The sequence below is a fragment of the Dendropsophus ebraccatus genome, chromosome 4 (assembly GCF_027789765.1).
Source record: "Dendropsophus ebraccatus isolate aDenEbr1 chromosome 4, aDenEbr1.pat, whole genome shotgun sequence".
In the NCBI taxonomy this organism is placed as follows: domain Eukaryota; kingdom Metazoa; phylum Chordata; class Amphibia; order Anura; family Hylidae; genus Dendropsophus; species Dendropsophus ebraccatus.
Window position 1 is genome coordinate 31,452,719 of NC_091457.1, and position 17,614 is coordinate 31,470,332.

A 17,614-nucleotide genomic window follows, 5' to 3' on the forward strand; every position below is an offset into this window, starting at 1 on the left:
GTAATTCTCTCTCTGTAATTTGTAATTTGTGCCCGCAAATCAATTAGCCATTCCCTCTAATGCAATGTGTGGCCGCGCTGCACATTGCGTTGTGTGAACAGCTGATGTTTCCGGACGCTGTTCAGTGAACAGTGTCCAGAAATAATTGACAGGCACATTATTCTAACACCCGTTCTAAAGATTGGGCGTTAGAATAACGATGTGAGAACACAGCGGGCGGGATTGCATTGACTTCAATGCAATGCCGTCCCTGCAGTAAAGAACGGACGCTGAGGCAATTGCAATCAGCGTCCGCTCCTTACTTAAAAAGAACGTTGTGTGAACATAGCCTCAGCCAACGCTCACTATCAAGTCTATACTGCAGTCTTGCAGGACTTCAAAGCACAGACACCTATACTATTTCTAGTGCATTTGATGCAGAAGGAATTGTATTTATACACAGCATAAATCATACATATATTATCACTGGGGGACCACCCATTACTAGAATATGAGTCCAATTCCCCTGTAGCCATAAAGGGCTGTTATACAGGGCACAGATATCTCCTGAATACTAGTGCACTTGTAATGCCAGAAGGTTCTGCTGCAGTATTAGAGCATAGAGGTTGGATGTTATCACCTCCGTCCAGCAGAGGGAGTCAGTTCCCAGCTAGGAGTAACAGAGGTAACTGGGGAAGGAAAAGCCAGAGACTCAGGAAGTGTGACCCACCCAGTTCCTGTAGGGAGAGAAGATTTCAGTGCTGGAGGTCAAGGGCAGTGACCTGTGCCAGAGCTAAAGAGAGGTGTGACAAGGTGATCCACAGAAAGCAGGACAGCCCAGCCAGGTCCATAAGAGCTACAGCAGACAGAGCAGTGTGCAGCAGTGAAGGAAGAGAGCAACACAGCCCAGTGCTAGCAAGTGGAGTGCAGAGCACCTGGGACAAAGAGACACTGACACAGGAGTGTCCAGCCAGCCTCATCACTGCAGCAAGGAGGAAGGTACTGCTCAGGGGAGACAGAGCTGGTGCTGCAGGGGAGCCCATTGTTACCAGCAGAGTCAGGAAGTGGGGCCCCCTGAGAGACTGTATATAGTTGTGCTACACCACATAGACTGAAGTGATATCCTCCCTGCTACTTACCTAGCTTTATAAAGAGACAGTGTTACTGTTCAGTAAGAATCTACCTGTTATACAAGTTAAAGAATTGGTTATATCTGCTGAATTATCTACAGTAAAGTTATCCCAACATTACTCAGCTGTCAGAGTGAGTTTGTCGCCATCCACCTGCACCCCTTACACGTGGCGTAGTCGGCAGGATGGAAATGGATATGGCGACAGAAGGTGCAACATCATCTGTTAGCGGCATGCAGCCCATGATTCCAGTGGGGGCACTACTGAGTCATCTGCCTAAGTTTAATGGATCCAGTGTGTTACTAGAGGACTGGAGAGAGAGGCTGGAGGGAGCCGCACGCCTGTGTAATATTGCCCCACATCTGAGAGCAGAGCTAGCCTTGAACACATTAGAAGGGGAAGCCAGAAAAACAGTATTGCTACAGCCAGCAAGGCTAAGACAGACGTTTGAACAGATCTCAAGCATCCTTGAAGATGTGTATGGGGATACAACATCTGAAGCTATGCTGAGGAAGAAATTCTTCACCAGATATCAGGGGGAAGATGAGTCATTGCCCCAGTATGCAAATGGCTTGCAAGAGCTTATGGCCACATTACAAAGAAAAGAAGGACAGGGAGCCACCTCCTTTACTAATGCGGAAGTAGTGTTGCGTGATCAGTTTCTTCTCGGCCTGAGGAGCCAGCCTTTAAGGAGAACCCTACGTGAGAGATTAAAGCTAGAGCCACACTCAACCTTACATGAGGTGCTTAAGGAAGCTATTACTCTGGAAAAGGAGGAACAAGGTACTATTGTCACAATAGCCCAGCAAGCAGAGGTGCTGCCAGTCAAAGAGAAAAGTATGGAGGCACGTGTCTCATCATTGGAAGAAGTGATTAGCGAACTCAAGGAGGCACTGACTATAACAGTGGAGAGGGCTGCACCTCTGACTCATTACCGAGGGGAGTCCTGTCCTGCATCCAGACAGTCCTACAGAGAGGCTCAACCTGCAAGAAGATTCTGGACATGTAATCAGGAGGGGCACCTAGCCAGAAACTGCCCCAACCGTGGCTTTGTCAGCAACAGGAGAGATTTAAACTAGTTCCACCTGCGATTGAGGGGCGAATCGCAGGAGGAAGTACAGATTTGTGCCCCCTTCTGGAAGCTATGGACTTAGTAGGAGAAAGTCCAGTCGTTAGAGCCAAGTTTAATGGAATAGAACTGTCCTGTCTACTAGACACGGGGTCACAAGTGACGACAATGGCCAGGAAAGTCTTTGAGACTTACTTTCCCTCCTCCTTGCACCAGGGAAGTACAGAATGGGTAAATCTTAAAGCTGCCAATAGTCTGCCTATTCCAATAGTTGGAGTCATGCAAGTTGACATTGAGCTTTGGGGCCGATTTATGAAGAAGAAAGGAGTGGTGGTGGTACAGAGTGCAATGGACCCAGAAGTCCCTGTGATATTGGGAATGAATGTGTTAAAAGAATTAGATGGTCTGATGGCTCAAGAGCTGGGTCCCAAGTATTGGAAGAATGTCCCAAACCTAAAACCTCCACAAGTGGCCCTCCAGAGATCGCTGAAACAGTGCCGGATGCAGGCAACCCTGTCCTGCCTTGTAGGAAAAGTGGGATGTGTGAGAGTACCCTGTTCTACTTCTTTGGAAGTGCCAGCAGGCCATGAAGTAGTAGTACCCCTACCAGTGGGCACCAGCCACCAATTGCTAGGAGCTACAGTGATGGTAGAGCCTGTGCTACAGAAAGAAGGTGTAGCAGTGGGACGAACCTTGTGCACAGTCCAGAGTGGCCAAGTCCTGATGAGAATAATGAACATTAACAGCCACAGTGTGGTACTGGCACCTAGAGAACTGGTGGCAGATGTGTTTCCTATTGAGGAGGTTGAAGCCATACAGGAGCCTAGCTGGCACATCAAGTCAACTGATATGGCCACCACCACCCTGACATTGTGCCAAGTAAGAACTGAAGCTGTCAGGACTACAGGAGGGCAGCTCTTGAACGAAGTACATTTGGAAGGTGCAGAGATGACTCCCGAGGAGAGGGAGCAGTTAGTCAGGGTCCTGGGATCTCACCCAAATGCTTTTTCCCGGCACGAAGCAGACTTTGGGAAGACACAGACGCTTGAACATGAAATTCCAACTGGAGATGCTCGACCAGCACGGGAACGGTACCGACAAATACCCCCAGCACTGTATCAGGAGGTCAAGGCCCTGCTGAAACATATGCAGGAAAGTCACATCATTTAGCCTAGCAGGAGCCCCTGGGCCTCACCAATTGTGCTGGTAAAGAAAAAGGATGGGACCCTGCGATTCTGTGTTGACTACAGACGCCTCAATGCATGTACAGTCCGGGATGCCTACCCATTACCTCGAATTGAGGAATCCTTGGCAGCGCTAGGCCGTGCCAAATTCTTCTCTACCCTTGACCTGGCAAGTAGGTACTGGCAAGTGCCAATGGCAGAAAAAGACAGAGAGAAGACTGCCTTTGTTACACCTATGGGACTGTATGAGTTCCTCCGCATGCCTTTTGGACTGAACAATGCACCAGCTACATTCCAGAGGCTAATGGAACTGTGCTTGGGTGATCTGAATTTTGAATGCCTGCTGATCTACCTAGATGACATAATCATCTTTTCATCAAGTTTTGCGGAACATTTGGAGCGGTTAGACGTGGTCCTCGGCCGCCTAGAGGAGCATGGGCTGAAGTTAAAACCCACTAAGTGCCACTTGTTCCAGAAGAGCATTGAGTATCTAGGTCATGTGGTAACAAGGCAAGGAGTCCAGCCCATAGACTCAAAGATTCAGGCCGTTAAACAGTGGCCCACACCCAGCAACAGCAGTGAGCTTCGGGCCTTCCTGGGGCTGGTTGGATATTACCGGCGATTCATCAAGGAGTTTGCCCAGGTAGCAGCGCCTCTGTATGCGCTCCTCCAGGGGTGCTTGCCTGGAGATACAAAAGGAAAGCCATTCGTCTGGGCTGAGGAGGCCGAACTGGCCTTTAGGGAGCTGAAGAAATTGTTGACCAGTGCCCCTATCCTGGCCTATGCTGATTTCACAAAGCCATTTGTGCTGCAAACTGATGGAAGCCTGAGGGGACTTGGAGCTGTACTGACCCAAGAGCAAGATGATCAAGAACGAGTAATAGCATATGCCAGCAGAACTCTGCGGGAGAGTGAGAAGAACCCCGACAACTACAGCTCCTTCAAACTTGAGCTCCTGGCAGTGGTGTGGGCGGTGACAGAAAAGTTTGCGGACATCTTGACAGGAGTCGAGTTTGTGTTGATGACTGACAATAACCCACTGGTTCACCTGAATAATGCCAAGCTGGGTGCCTTGGAGCAGCGGTGGGCAGCTCGACTTAGTAAATTTAACTTCAAGACACAATACAGGCCGGGGCGGAGTAATGCTAATGCAGATGCCTTGTCTCGTAACCCGTTGGAGAATCCCAGTGGCCCCACAGACGAAGAGCGGGAAGAGGTCGAGACCCCCAATTTCATGAAAGTGCCTAAACCACTGAAGAGTGCTCCGGTTCAGGGGGTGGAGCAGGCTGTCGAGATTACTGCGGGAAGGTCCATGGAGGAGTGGCAGGACTGCCAACAGCAAGACCCACAAATTGCCAGAGTAAGAGAATGGCTCCTTACTGATCACCAGCCAGCGTACAGGGAGTGTGAGACCTTGACATCATTTGGAAAGAAGTTGTGGCTGCAGAGGGGCCGTCTGACCTTCCGCGAGGGAGTCCTATGCAGAAGAGTACAACTCCCCACAGAGATTGGTCCCACCTGGCAAGTAGTAATACCAGATAGTGAGGTAAGGAACGTAGCTGAGTAGATGCATGAAAGGAAAGGGCATTTTGGACCTGCCAAGACTTGGGCATGGCTACAGAGATTCTTCTATCATCCTAACTCACAAAAGGTGGCCCAGGACATTTGCAGAAGCTGCCGAAACTGCAACCTAGCAAGAGCTGGGGATCAGCAGGCCCCAATTGGTGTTATACAGACAAGCTACCCACTACAACTTGTGATGATGGACTATCTTACAGTAGGAGAGTCCCCGAGAGGATACAAGTATTTGCTGGTCATGGTGGACCACTTTACGAAGTTTGCTGTAGCGGTCCCCACCCGGGACCAAACTGCTGAATCAGCAGCACAGTGCCTGTGGAAAAATTTCATTCTGCCTTATGGCTGTCCTACACAACTGCACTCTGACCAAGGGGCTTGCTTTGAAGGAAGAGTGATAGAGGAGCTCTGTCGGTTGTACCAGATTCGGAAGACACGCACAACACCTTACCATCCACAGGGAAATGGCGCATGTGAGCGCCTGAACAGAACCCTTCTACAGCTCTTGAGGACACTGGAGGAACAGAAAAAGGAGAGATGGCCAGACTACATTGCAGAGTTAGTGTGGGTGTACAACAACACTTTACACTCAGCCACCGGTTATTCACCCTTCTTGTTGATGTTTGGGAGAAATGGGAGATGCCCTCTGACCATGATGATGCCTGACAGTGGAGAAGGTGAAGGGTGGACCCCTGAGACTTGGATGGGAGACCATCGGAAGAAGGTACAAGAAATGTACGACCTGGTCGCCCAGCGCCTTGGCCCCCGCACATTACCAGCAAACAAGAAATTGAAGGAGTTGCCGTTACAGGTGGGAGATCGGGTAATGGTACGCAATCGCACAGCCAGAAGGGCTGGAAAGCTGCAGTGGCGGTGGGAAGTCACGCCATATGAGGTGATCCGGCAACCCAACCCAACCATACCAGTGTATGAGGTAAGACCGGAGGGTGCAACTGGACCGATGCGCATAGTGCATCGAAATATGCTTAGACCATGCACTTTTCTGAGAAGAGTTCCTGAACCCCAGCCAGAGAGTATCAACATGCCCACGGTACCCTCTGGGGAAGAGGAATGGTGGGTACCACCCCAACCAGATCCAACCCCCTTGGAAAGAAGGGAAGATATGCAGCAAGAGGAGAACAACGCTCCCTCTGTGGAGCCTTCAGTTGAGCTAAGACATTCTGGACGTGCTAACTTTGGAAGGATGCCTGCACATTATGATGACTATGTCTTGGGTATGCAGGTTGCCGGGACGGCTACCCTCAAACGAGGGGGGGAAGGTGTAATGCCAGAAGGTTCTGCTGCAGTATTAGAGCATAGAGGTTGGATGTTATCACCTCCGTCCAGCAGAGGGAGTCAGTTCCCAGCTAGGAGTATCAGAGGTAACTGGGGAAGGAAAAGCCAGAGACTCAGGAAGTGTGACCCACCCAGTTCCTGTAGGGAGAGAAGATTTCAGTGCTGGAGGTCAAGGGCAGTGACCTGTGCCAGAGCTAAAGAGAGGTGTGACAAGGTGATCCACAGAAAGCAGAACAGCCCAGCCAGGTCCATAAGAGCTACAGCAGACAGAGCAGTGTGCAGCAGTGAAGGAAGAGAGCAACACAGCCCAGTGCTAGCAAGTGGAGTGCAGAGCACCTGGGACAAAGAGACACTGACACAGGAGTGTCCAGCCAGCCTCATCACTGCAGCAAGGAGGAAGGTACTGCTCAGGGGAGACAGAGCTGGTGCTGCAGGGGAGCCCATTGTTACCAGCAGAGTCAGGAAGTGGGGCCCCCTGAGAGACTGTATATAGTTGTGCTACACCACATAGACTGAAGTGATATCCTCCCTGCTACTTACCTAGCTTTATAAAGAGACAGTGTTACTGTTCAGTAAGAATCTACCTGTTATACAAGTTAAAGAATTGGTTATATCTGCTGAATTATCTACAGTAAAGTTATCCCAACATTACTCAGCTGTCAGAGTGAGTTTGTCGCCATCCACCTGCACCCCTTACACACTCCTGAGTGTGAACCTTGTCCAGGCATTAAAGTAGAAGGGAATACAGAGGAACTCTCATCCCAATAGCATACTGTCCATAATTCAGAAACAGGCACTAAGATTATATAACAAGCTGTAACCAGGGATGAATGCAAGAGAAGAATCACTGCTCAGCTGCTGTGTGATGTATGGGGTGTTCACATTAAAAAGATTCCTAGGTTTTGCCATAATTTACTTACCAATAGTGGTACAGTCACATACCTCCCAACTTTGGCTGAGAGGAAAGAAGGACATGGACACGCCCCTAACCCAACCCAAAGACACGCCCCTAAACCTCCAAGACACACCCTTATCTATCTCCTATCTACCTATTTATCTATCTATCTCCTATCTATCTATTAATCTACCTATCTATCTATCTCCTGTCTGTCTGTCTATCTATCTATCTATCTCTTATCTATCTATCTATCTATCACCTGTCTATCTATCTATCTATCTCCTATCTAGCTATCACCTGTCCATCTATCTATCTATCTATCTATCTATCTATCTATCTATCATCTTTCTCCTAGATAGATAGATAGATAGATAGATAATGTCCACAATAGAGCGCACTCCCAGTTTCACACTATAAGGCTGGGTTCACACACAGTATATTTCAGGCAGTATTTGTCCTCATGTCAGGTCCTCATAGCAACCAAAACCAGGAGTGGATTAAAAACACAGAAAGTCTCTGTTCACATAATGTTGTAATTGAGTGGATGGCCGTCATTTAATGGCAAATATTTGCTGTTATCTTAAAACAACAGCTGTTATATTAAAATAATGGCAGTTCTTTACCGTTATATGGCGGCCATCCACTCGATTTCAACATTGTGTGAACAGATCCTTTCTGTGTTTTTAGTCCACTCCTGGTTTTGGTTGTATGAGGACCTGACATGAGGACCAAATACTGCCTGAAATATACTGTGTGTGAACCCAGCCTCAAAGGATATGAGTTACTGTTTGTATTTGCTTGAGAAAGGTCTGAGAGATGAGACTGAAACGTTGCACTTGCTTTTTGATGTACCAATAAATACCACAACTTTTTTCAGTATACGGATGTGCCGCAAAATTCTTCGATTTAGATAGATAGATAGATGGTAGAAAGATAGATGGTAGAAAGATAGATAGATAGATAAATAGATAGATAGATAGATAGATAGATAGATAGGAGAGAAATTTATAGATAAGAGATAGATCACTCTGCTGTCTGACTGCACCGCCTCCCACCACCGACCCCAGCCGGAATGCATAGCAGTCAGACCCCCAGTGGTGTCAGAATGCCGCGACACCCCCCAAGGACCCCTCATTGTGTCTCCACACAGCAGTAGTAGTAGGAAATTCCCCCAATTACACCCCCGATCCCCCCCCCCCGACCCCGTCCCTGTCCGCATCCCTGCAGAGAGCACTCCCATGATGAACACCTTCCCTGTCAGCTAGCCTCCCCCCACCATCCCTCGTTTGATTTTAAAAAAGAATAGGCACATACTCACTCAAGTTCTGTGCTTTAGCCCTCCAGCAGCATCTCCTTCCTCTTGGCTCTGCTGGTGACGTCACTCGAGTCCTGCTCCGCGCTGGAACGCAGGGGATGAGAGAGGCCTCTTGTGAACAGAGGCAGAATGCAGCAATGCGGCAACAAGAGCGAGCTAATCACAGCCCCGCAGTTAAAGGGGTTATTTTATACCCCGTGGTATATTTTGGCCTAGGCCAATTCATACCCCCCCCCCAGGCCATTTTATACCCCCATGAAATCAGCAGCAGAGTGATTACTTACTTTTTCACCATTTTATTGGGGATTCGGCTTTGTCTGCTGAGATAAGTGAGAAGCTGCTGATGGAAATCTTAAAAGTCTAAATACATTGGGGCAGATTTATCATTGTGTTTGCACTATTGTATTATTTTTAGTTTTTGCTAATAAGGAGATCTGTGCAAAATCTGTGCCAGATTTATTAAGGGTTTTGCACTATTTTCCATCAGTTTCTGCCACCTGCACCTTTTTTCAATGTTTGCACTGGGAGGGGTCGGGGTTTTCTAGTAACTACTTTTATCATTAGATTTATCATGTGCAAATTTTAAGTTTTTGCGCAAAATCCTCCCCTAACGTAGCTTTTTAGCAAAGCTGTGTTAGGCTGGGTTCACACTGCATTTTTGCAGTCAGTTTTTTCCATCCACTTTTTGCAAAAAACGGATGAAAAATGGATGAAGAATACGGATGCATTTGTGTGCCTCCGTTTTTTCTTTTGACTTCCATAATAAAAAAAGGGACCAAAATGCATCAGTTTTTTTAGTGTACACAAAAATATGGTCCACCACGTTTTCATGTACGCTAAAAAAAGATACGTTTTGATCCTGTTTAAATCCGTTTTTTTTTTTTTTTTACAAAAATGGATGAAAAAATACGGACAGCAAAAAATGCTGTGTGAATCCAGCCTTAGACATAAAAGATGTATCAAGGCACTTGCGTCTAATGATGATTTTTGTGTAACAACCGTAAAATTTTGCACAGCCCATACAAAGCACCGCCTGCTCAAAAAAAAATGTGTAGATGATAAATGCCACCATAGACTTTTATTACTGCAACCAGAAAAACTTGGCTGTTCATAATATAAGGAAATAATAACATCCTGAAACTTTAACTTTACATTGGCCAATTATAGGGTGAATATGAATCAGTCACCCGATCAGCACATGACGTGTCATACATGGATCAGTACATGATGTGTAATACACCGATCAGCACATGACGTCTCATACATGGATCAGTACATGATGTGTAATACACCGATCAGCACATGACGTGTCCTACATGGATCAGCACATGACAAGTAATGCACGGATCAGCACATGACGTGTAATACACCGCATTTCAAACTCCCCCTCTATTATCATACAGGCGAGGACAAAACCTTTGTGACAAATTAGTAAAGACAGACATTTCAACAAAGAAGAAAGACACACAAATTTACCTGGGGTCACGGAGATTGGGTTGTTTTCCTTGCCTGGGGTGCGTGAGTTGCAGATATGTAGTGAAGGGTTCGAGTTTTGTTCACCCTAAAACCAAACAAGAATTTAAGATCAGACATTACCTTAATTGTAAATCCGACTATGTGGTATACATCTTGTGGTGCCCATGTAATAAAATCTATGTAGGAGAGACCACATGGGAATTCAAAACACGGCTAACACAATATTGCTATAGCATTAGGAAACACAAGATGGATCTCCCGGTATCCAAGCATGATGAAAGCGGCCTGAAATGTATGGTTGTGGATATAATAGATATGCCTGCGAGAGGGGGAGATCGACACCTTGCACTACGCAAAAAAGAATTACAGTGGATATTTAAAACTGATGCATTGGGTCCTGATGGACTTAATGTGGAATATAAAATGTCTAAACACATAATAAGGTGAATGTGTATTGGATTATGTATCTCCTGTTGCCTTTACCTAGTACTGTAGGGTAAAATATGTACATATTAGATCTTCTGTATATTAATTATTTTATCTTGATTTACAGATAATTTATTTGGATATTAAGCGGATACACTCACCACCTAATGATGTAAAGAGGAACCGAGGCAGCATTATTTAACTAGAAAAACTATGTTCTGATTGTGACTTGCTTGTCATTATTCACACACTGCGGTTTGTGCATATACCATGTTATGGAGTAATCTTCGGGAAGGGGCCGGGAGCGGCCACAGGACGGCGGGAGGTTGCGGTACCGGAATGTGTAACACTATCTGAGGTGATGCATACCTCCTTCAGTCTGTCCCAAGTACCGGTCATATTATCTCCTAACATTTTATGCCTATAACTGTGGATATACTGTATCACAGAAATTCTGGTGAACAAGGGGAGGCCGGGTCAGTGAAAATGGATTGCGGTACCGGATTTTGAAGACACCCGGCGTGATGCGATCTATTATAGAACTGACTAATGGACCCAAACACCAGTAGATACTACTACTCTCAACATGCTGAAACACATCTGAACCTGATGGGTGTTGCCCTGTAAACATACCAGTGCTATCCTGCACACTGCTGCCGAGGTTTGATCTCTGACTCCACTGATGGTGAGCTGAAAACAGTTACAATTGATGTATTTACATTTCTATCATGGACTTATTATGTGACTCGCCGTCTGGCTCGAGCTTTTGCAATTTTAATCATCACATTTAACACTTGTATAACTGCTTTGTACAAATGCAACACTTAACCATGTTTGCTCGTCAAACTCTAATCACGTGCACTTGTGCACCAATCACTGTTTAGCACTAATTTTTTCACTTGTATAAGAAGGTCTTCTGCTTGTTGTGCTATCACGCTTGAAAAAGAAGACGGAGGTCATTGAAACGTCGCCATTTAACACTGTGCTGTGCTGTTTCACTATGGAATAAACAAACACTTTAACTGTTACCTTTGGAGTGCTGTGGGCGATTTTCTACAATTAGATAGATAGATAGATAGATAGGCCGTCACCTTCCCCCAGAGCTGGAACAACGGCCTAATAACCCCCATACACAAGAGTGGAGACAGGTACGACCCGGCCAACTAGAGAGGGATATGCATCAGCACCTGGGGAAACTCCTTAATAGTGTCCTAAATAAGAGGATCCTCAGCTTCCTCACCGAACACAACGTTCTCAGCAAGATACAAGCAGGGCTCATGCCAAATCACTGCACCACCGACCACATCTTCACCCTGCAACAACTCATCAAGAGCCACGTCCATAATACAAAGCACGGAAAGATCTATGCCTGCTTTGTAGACTTCAAAAAGCCCTTTGACTCAGTGTGGCACCCGGGCCTATTCCTGAAACTGCTGGAGATTGGAATAGGAGGGAAGACAGACAATGTCATCAGAAGCTCGTACACCGATAACAGATACAGCGTGAGGGTGAATGGAAAGAGAACGGCGGATTTCCGGCAGAGCCGAGGAGTCAGACAGGGCTGCAGCCTCAGTCATACTCTTTTTAACATTTAAATCAATGAGCTGGCAGCAGCCCTGGAGTCCTACTCTGCACCAGGTCTCACCCTCCACGACACCCAGGTGAAATTTCTCTTGTATGCAGAAGACCTTCTCCTCCTCTCACCAACCGAGAAAGGTCTCCAAGACCAGCTGCTCATCCTGGAAAAATTTTGCACTACGTGGGCTCTGCCCATCAACCCAAAGAAAACCAACGTCATGGTGTTCCAGAGGAGAAAACGGAAACCAGCAGGACATTCTACCTTCCTGCTGAACAACTGCCCACTCGCAGAAACAGACCGGTACACTTACCTGGGCCTTGAAATCAGCCAATCAGGGAGCTTTAAACAAGCCACAGAAATCCTGAAGGACAAAGCCTGCCGACCCTTCTATGCCATAAGAAGACGCTTCTACCATCTTAGACCACCAGTGACCGTGTAGCTGAAAATATTCGACTCCATCATTGCCCCAATCCTTCTGTATGGTAGTGAAGTCTGGGGCCCCAAGATATACCCAGACTGGTCAAAATGGGACTCCGGACCCACAGACGTCTTCCACCTAGAATTCTGTAAATACCTTCTCCAGGTCCATCGGAGCACTTCAAACAGCGCCTGTCGAGCAGAGCTCGGCAGGTTCCCACTACACTTTGCTGTCCACAAGAAGGGGCTATCATTCAGGGCCACCTACACAGCAGCAGTCCCAGCTCCTACCATCACAAGGCCTTGCTGCATCAAGAAACCCCAGGAAAACAAAACCTCCAGGACCAAGTCTCCCAAACCCAACCTGACCAAGCCGCCAACCAGCACATCATTATGAAAAGCCAGATCCAGAAGACAATAGACAAGAGGAAGGAGGATTACATCAGCGTCTGGAGGAACGACATCAGAGAATCCCAGAAACTGACCATATACCAGAGGCTACAGAGGGATTACAGACTGGCCCCATATCTGGAGAAACTACCCAACCCTGAGCCGCTACAGACTGAGCACCCACAACCTGGCCATTGAAACAGGGTGGCACTGACAGACGTACAAGCCCAGGGAGAGCAGACTGTGCCAGCAGTGCGACCAGGAGGCCGTGGAGGATGAGGCCCACTTCCTGCTACACTGCTCCAAATACTCAGCAGTGAGTGACACTCACTATAGGAGACTCTCCAATCTCCTCCCAGGCTTCACCACCATGGAGGAAGAAGAGAGACTGCCCATCCTGCTGGGGGAAGAAGAGACCACAGCAACTATAGCAGCACAATAGGTCACTGCCTGCCATAGACTGCGAGGAGCGTGATACGTCATGGACTCCAACTACATGACCCCCGGTATCCCCCCCCCATCCCGCCACCTACGATATACCACAGACTTCTGTCCCTACCCCCCATCCCTACCCATCTTCCCTACCCATCCCCCAAAAATCTCCTGTTTGCTTTGGCAATGCTAATATGTTATTTAGACCTGCCAATAAAGCTGATTTGATTTGATTTGATAGATAGGAGATAGATGAGCAAAGGATAGTTTGCAGCACTCCACGCTTGAAAATGGCGATTGATTCGCCGAAACATCGCATTGTGATGTATGCTGTGCTGAACTATTAACTTCACTTTTTTGTTGGAATAAAGACACTTGTTTAAAATTCAAGTGGAGTGCTGCAAAATATCCATTGCCTATCTATCTATCTCCTATCTATCTATCTATCTATCTATCTATCTATCTATCTATCTATCTATCTATTATCTATGTATTATCTATCTATCTATCTATCTCCTAGCTATATATTATCTATCTCCTATCTATCTATCTATCTATCTAACTATCTATCTTCTATCTATCTTTTTCCTATCTATCTATCTATCTATCTATCTATCTATCTATCATCTATCTTAAAATTAAAATTCAAGTGCAGTGCTGCAAACTATCCATTGCCTATCTATCTATCTATCTATCTATCTATCTATTATCTATCTATCTATCTATCTAATGTCCATAATAGAGGGCACTCCCAGTTCCAGTGCTGGAGTTCCAAGCAACCGAGATTGGATAAAAATCTCCACTAAATAAATCCAAGAATTTTGCGGCACATCCGTATAGTGAAAAAAAGTTGTGGTATTTATTGATACATCAAAAAGCAAGTGCAACGTTTCAGTCTCATCTCGAGACCTTTCTCAAGCAAATACAAACAGTAACTCATATCCTGTTATAGTGTGTAGCAAATCATGATTAACAGGTGATTAGAAGTGATAAGGAGTGATACAAATCTGGTGCATAAAATAGTGATAAATAAGGTTCTATATACTGAACAAATTATGAGATGTGATTACATATGATACACTCAGTGTGTTATACATTCATATGTGTAAAAGTATATTTAAAATCAGACGGCGGAGTTGGCTTCCACTTGTCACTGCTCTATCAGTTAAAGCAAAAAAAACAGGCATAAATAGCATATTCACAGTAAGTGCCCAGTCTTGAATATCTGTATCATAGACTGTCTTAGAAAAGTCACTGTGAAATAATCCTCAGGGAAAGTCCGTTGTCAGAACGTCAGAATGTAAAAAAAACGCATTGGTCCGTAGACGTCTGAATAGTGTTCAGTCAGGTCAGCGGGGTAGATCTTGGAACTCCTTCCTTTGAATAGCAGGTTATCCGGCTTGAGAGCCATGCGCCCCTGAGCTTCAAAGGCACATAGCACTCATTACAACGCGTATCTCAACTGAGACCACACTGTGGCTCAGGAGATACCCGGTGAAGTCGCCCAAACCCATATGCTAAATGTTGATCACCCCTACACCCATGTATTGTAGAACTACAAAACGGCTGAATCCCTTGCTCAATGTGAACATGTTCCTACTGACTTCAGCAGTGATTTGCGGTAAGCCTCCTCCGCCGTGTTCCATAATTTCTGTAACAAAAGAAAAGGAGAAAGGATATAAGTAAAAAGGTATAACAGAGCTTCTAAGGCAGGTATCATGAGGTTGCTGGACACACTCCCACTATAAAGCAAGCCATCATTTGTACATTTTTGTTGTTATTTTAAATTCAACATTAAGGCCATTGGGCTGGAGTGTATTTAATTTATGAATCCAGAGTAATTCCCTTTTTTTTAGCATAGTGATTCTGTCACCTCCTCTCTTAGGAGAAAGAATATGATCAATAATCATGAATTGTAAATCTTTCTCGCAGTGTCCCTTCTCAGTAAAATGTTTAGGAACAGGCAAGTCTTTTTTATGGCTTCGGATGGAATACCTGTCTATCTATCTATCTATCTCCTATCTATCTATTATCTATACCCTATCTATCTATTATCTATCTCCTATCTATCTATTATCTATCTCCTATCTATCTATCTATCTATCTATCTATCTATCTATCATCTATCTATCTATCTCCTATCTATCTATCTTCTATCTATCTATCTCTCTCCTATCTATCTGCGATGCCCTGGCCCCTAGCGGCCACTCCGCAGTACAGGTGTTGTGGAATGGCAGGAATCGGGATAGCTGTGGGGCGGAGTGTTGTCACGGTATAGGCACAAGGGTGGCACAGCTGCAGACCGGTGTACTGACCATGCGGAGACACTGGGCATGCGATTCCTCGTTGCACTTAGTCGGGGCACTAGATAAGACACCAATGCCAGGGTTCAGTAACAACGGTGGTTACAATTTTATTGTAACTGTGGTAACTATTAGACTTGTACAGGGCGGAGTAGAAGTGGTGCTGCAATAGGCTATTGATAGAACGTGCCAGATGATAGGAGTAGTGGTGATGAGAGAGTGGGGATGCTGGGTGGAATAGATTGAGAATGAATACTTGCGGTAGAACAGCTTGAGTTGATGAGGAAGTTGATGAGAAACGACACCCAGATGAGAGAACACTCCTGGCACAAGCGGATAGCCGATGACTGGAACAGCAACACGCACAGACCTCTCTTCTGAAGGTGAAGAAGGACACAGACAGCCTCCTTCCCTGATGGTGGAAAGGAGAACACACACAGACAACCTATCCCCTCTGTGGCAGGGAATAGACTGACTTGCAAGAGAAAGTCACATGGTAACCCCTGGCCAAAGCTCCACGGCCATTGGAGGTACCATGGTAACGGGGCATGGTCACGTGATCAGCAGCCTTTTGCATACCACTGTACAGAAATATACACAGAAATATACATGAACCTAAGAGTTATAGGGACTATACAGCAAACAATTGCAGTGCATATAGTTTCCAGGACAGGCATGGCTATAGCAACAGAGGTAGACTTAATATGAGAAACAGACAGCCTGTTCTGGGACACTGCATACGTCCCTAGTAAAATTGAGCCGACCTCGGCAAATCTTAAGGGGTAGCATCTCGATTATCGAAACATAAATGGACTGGACAATTAGACAACAGGAATGAATGGTGACTGTGAGTGTTGAAGTGTGTGTTTCCCACGCTCAAGGCACAGGTGCCAACAGAGAGAGTGAAGAAGAAGAAAAACCTTAGTGGCAGGACTTCACCTAGGGGTGCCTAACGTACTCTGGTTATAGGTAGTTAGTGCGTGAACCATCTGACATGTAAGCCAGGACAACTTAACTGCTGGTGGGTGACCCTCGATATTCCAGCCAGTTAGACAGTAGGTTTTCAGTGAAATGTGTTACCCTACTGGAGAAGAGAAAACTGTGAAGACCTGTGTATTACCTTGGGTGTTTGTGTGAAGTGTCCTGGACACCTGAAAGAGAAAGAAGAAAATAATAAAAGCAAACATACATCTGGGTACCCTCATACACACCACTCAATCATACCACACAAGCACTCCATAGGCCGAACACACGAAAAGGTATCCAGGGTGCAATGTGTATGGACAAATGTAAATGTTGAGTATGACTATGTGTAACAACTACTATGTTGGGACAAGACAGGGGTGAACAAACACTGGAGACACAAGGAAGGGAAACACAAAAGACAACAAAAACTATCTGACACTAATACAAGAGAAAATGTACTGTTTCTTTCTGAGATCTCAGTGACCTTCTGCTTACTCAGAGGAGGAAATACACAAATAACCTTGATACTACTTGAAGTGCAACATAGAAATAGGTGTATCACTAGAATAAGTGCAATACTGAGATACAATAATAAACCTCTGACAATCACGCAATCATGAAAAATGCTTTAGGAAGAACTGGATAAGTGTCTCTGTTAGGTAGAGTCTCTTTTAGGCAATTGAAACCATCATCCATGTAAAAGGCTCTGGGACAGGCACTAGAGAACAATACAATAACCTGAGTGTCCATCAGCACATAGCTGGATAGTGCAGGGAGCTTGGTCAGGAGGACCAGGTGTGAACCTTAAACGTTACAGATAAAAACCTTTTTTTTAACTTAAGGCAATATGGTAAACACAGTGAAATACAACACATGAACAAAGAGGAACCTTGGAATAGTCAGGATGGCCACCTTGGCCTAGCTCCCGAATGGAGCCTAGTAGGAGGAGGCAGGAGGACCCCCAGTAGACTTCTTCTTCTTCTCCCACGGATAGTAGTAACGGGGAGATAATGGAGCAGGAGCATTGCCTGATGCAGTAGTGACCACAACACTGGGGGCCACTGTGGTGATGGGGGAAATGATGGGAGCCACGTGGTATGTCACTAAAGTGGTCGAGCAGGCGGCTTTAGCCACAGCAGTGGGAGCAGTGGAGGTGGCTTTTAGAGAGCCTAGGGGCTT

General features: G+C 45.9%; 1 protein-coding gene across 2 annotated transcripts in view; it reads right to left on the minus strand.

The window, feature by feature from the left end:
• The window catches only part of GNG3 (G protein subunit gamma 3), a 136,783-nt gene that overhangs the window by 98,107 nt on the left and 21,062 nt on the right, over positions 1 to 17,614 (minus strand). For both annotated transcript variants that reach the window (XM_069965438.1, XM_069965436.1), the window contains exon 2: positions 9,923 to 10,007. The gene's annotated coding sequence lies outside the window, so the exon portion shown is untranslated. The remainder of the gene's footprint in view (positions 1 to 9,922; positions 10,008 to 17,614) is intronic.